Source organism: Cariama cristata, unplaced genomic scaffold (assembly GCF_000690535.1).
Source record: "Cariama cristata isolate BGI_N322 unplaced genomic scaffold, ASM69053v1 scaffold6656, whole genome shotgun sequence".
Taxonomy (NCBI): Eukaryota; Metazoa; Chordata; class Aves; order Cariamiformes; family Cariamidae; genus Cariama; species Cariama cristata.
Window position 1 is genome coordinate 58,983 of NW_009623757.1, and position 3,515 is coordinate 62,497.

A 3,515-nucleotide genomic window follows, 5' to 3' on the forward strand; every position below is an offset into this window, starting at 1 on the left:
AAACACCTCTGGTTTTGTGGAAGGTCTCCCATTCAGATTATTTCACTACTATAGGTCTTGAAATCAGAGAATTAAAAAAAATGCACAATAAACTTACGTGAATTAAAAGTCTTGCAAAATTGAATATAGGAGTTTCCTTCATCATGAAGTAGCCTTAAAACAGTTTTGCAGAAAGCTTAAATCCTTGTGGTGTTCTCTAGAGTGAATGTGGACCTGTAAACTGTCATCATTCTGCTATATTTATTGATCAGCTGAAAAGGGAAGCCAAATCTGAATTTCCTGTTGTATCTTCTACTAATATATTTGATGTACAGTCTTTCTGTAAAAAAGGTCATCATCCATCAGCCTGTATGGTCCTAGGGGGAAAAACTTGCTCTCTGAAGAATGCTAGAAGGAATCTTTAAAGAATTTCAGAGTGTATAGATTGTTATTTAGGTCAGGGATTTGGAGATGTAAAATTAAATTGCAGAACATCTCAAGCATTTGTTGTAACTTTTGTCAAGATTAAGCTGTCAGCTACAGTTTTGTCCAGAGCTTTAAAAGAAAATATTATAGCTCTTATTTACTGTCTGTAATCATTTTTTTTCCCCAAGAACTATGGCAAGTATGGTAACTACATCATGTATTCACCCTTCAGAGCACATATAAATTGAAATAAATGTAATAGAGGTTAGGATGCAGTTGACGTCATTTGAGCGGCTCAGTACATATTGATAAAGAATCAGGACAATTTTATAGGCAAATTCTGATCTATCATCTCACAGACTACTGTCATAATATTAATGGAAACAGTGTAATGTTACATTTGATGAATTAAGACCCGTGAGTCTTGCCTGATGTATCAGTGACTTCCAACTTTTTTCCACTTGTGGACCACTTGCGTTTTTAAAGTGAAAGTTTGGTTTCTTGTATTGCAACTTTAAACCTACTGATAATGGACTTTCTGCTCTTTGTTACATATTGCAGACCTTTTATAAATACTGCAGAGCCCCTGCCAGGGGTTCACAGACCACAAGATTAAAACCTTAGGTTTACACAAACCTCTGTTAGATGGATGCCATCCTTGGTTGGATGGATACAAACGTTTAACAGCTGTTTGTGTGCGTGTGTGCAGCATTAATGGATTCATAAAAGAACAAGGGAATCAGTAAGTAAATCCTCACTCAACTTTTCCAAGCTACACCTGTGAGCTTCCTCATCCTCACATCAATTCTCTCCACCCAGTATCATCTGGATGCGTATTTCTGACTTCTGCTTCTGTAGACTGTTCCAAACACGTTAAATGGTTCGAAATTGATGTCTCCTTCGTGCTTCAAATGTTGAATAAGCTTTCCACTAAAAAAAGATGACTGCATGTAGTATAGTTTTATAGTAGGGATGTGTTTTGATGGTTAAGTTTGCAAGAGTTATGCTTTATAGCTCTGTGTATAAATATTTGCAAATAACTTTACTCCTCTGTTTTTAAGCTCTTATTCAAGAATATTCCATTGTTACTTTTTATTGTGCTGAAGTCAGAAAACAGATCAGGCAGTGCTTGCAGTGGAAAATACTAGTTTATTTCAAGGTTTTATATGTATTGATTTTTAAAAAATAGTACACTTCTAATTGCAAGCTATAGCTTCCAGATCTTTTTCTCACTCAATATCCTCTTGTAGGAGTTGGAGGGAGAGTAATTTTCACTAATTTCTCTCTGCAATTCAGGTTCTATGCACTTGTATGTTTAACATTAAAATATTTTTTTCTTAGAAAACAAAGCAGGGGACATGTTAAACAAATCAGCATACACTAATAGTTGTTAATGAATAGAAACTTTAAAATATTACAGGAGAGTCGAATTTCTTTCTGGCCATAAAAATAGGGTCAGAAAGACAGGATATAAAGCGTGTAGCAGGGTGGAAAACCAGCGAAGATGGAGGGACTGTACGAGGCTGTGTACAGTAGGTAAACTGTAATTTGGAAGCTGCATATGGAGCACAAGTTCTTGATTAACAAAAAGGCGGCATATAATTGAACTGGAAAGGTTTACTGGGATTTTTTGCATAGGGAAAAAAAAAAAGACGACTATAAATGAGGGAAGAGAGTACATCCCAAAAACTACTGACAAAATTGTCATTTGGCTGCCCTGAGAGGGAACATTGGCAAGAATGAGAGACAGAAAGGTCAGAGAAAGCATAATTGGAAATGGCTATTTATAGCCACTACTGCATACCTCCTAGACGTTTCAGCATATGAAAATGCAGACTACACCGGGGGAAGTTAATGCAGGTAAGAGAGGCCAGGGAGACAGTCATTGCTGAACAGCATTAACTGGAGGCGCCGAGGGGATGAGCTCCGGTGCGGACGCGCTACACGGCGGACCGGGGCTTCCCGCGCTGGGCAACCCTCAGGGGAGCGCACAGACCCAGCGGCAGGGGGCAGCTCTCGCGAGAGCGGCTGACGAGAGGGGGCGGGGCCAGGACTAACGGGGCACCACTGCCACAAGGGGCAGCCAGCCGGGGCGTGCGATGCTTCACCGGCCGAGTGCATAGACTCTAAGTTCGCATAACCCAGCGACCGGGCACCGTTCTGTCAGCATTTGCCCAGGTCAAGGGCACTCATCCTACCTGACCCTCAAGGCAGAATGGTGAGCACTCATCTGAGAGCAAAGGGTGCAGCTCCGGCTAGGGGGTCTGCACCATCTACCCCTGCGCTCGCCGATGCCTCCGCCTGGGTGAGGCTGCAGTGCAGACCTCTGACTGCAGGAACTGCCTGGACCTTTCTCCTGGGGCAGGGGCAGGCAGCAGACCGGCCTGCAAGTGAGGTGCCCAGGTGGAGCACATCCTGAGCAGGTGGCTGAGCTGCAGGAGGCAGTGAGAAGGCTGTGCAACATCAGGGAGGCAGAGAAGGAGCTGGATAGCTAGTTCCAAGTGCACTTGGAACAGTTCGCAGCCAAACAGCCAAAAACTGCCCGACCAGCACATACAGAAGGGAGGGGGAGCCAATAATGCAGAGGAATGGAAGCTTGCAATGGCAGGTGCCTGCAGGGGGAAGAGACTTCCTCCAAAGCCAGAGGTGCCCTTGCAGAACTGCTTCACCGCTCTGCAGACTGAAGAGGAGAGACCTGTCACATCAGGAGAGATGCTGGGGCTAAGTAAGGCAGCCCGATCTGCTCCCTGTGTAACAACCAGTGCAACTAAGAAAAGGCTTTGGGTGATAGTAGTAGGCCATTCTCTCCTGAGAGGTACAGAGGCACTCATTTGCCAACCTGACACAGTCTCTAGAGAGGTGTGCTGCTTACTGGGGGCTTGTGTCAGGGATGTCACTGAGAGACTACCAAGCCTCATACAGTCCACTGACTATTATCTGCTGCTGTTGTTTCACATGGGCACCAGTGATACAGCCAGGAGCAGTCTGAGGAGTATTAAGAAGGATTACAGAGCCCTGGGAGCAGCAGTGAGGGACTCTGGAGCACAGGTAGCTTTTTCATCAGTCCTTCTGGTCAAAAGGAAAGGGGTTTGAAAGGGACCATCAAATCT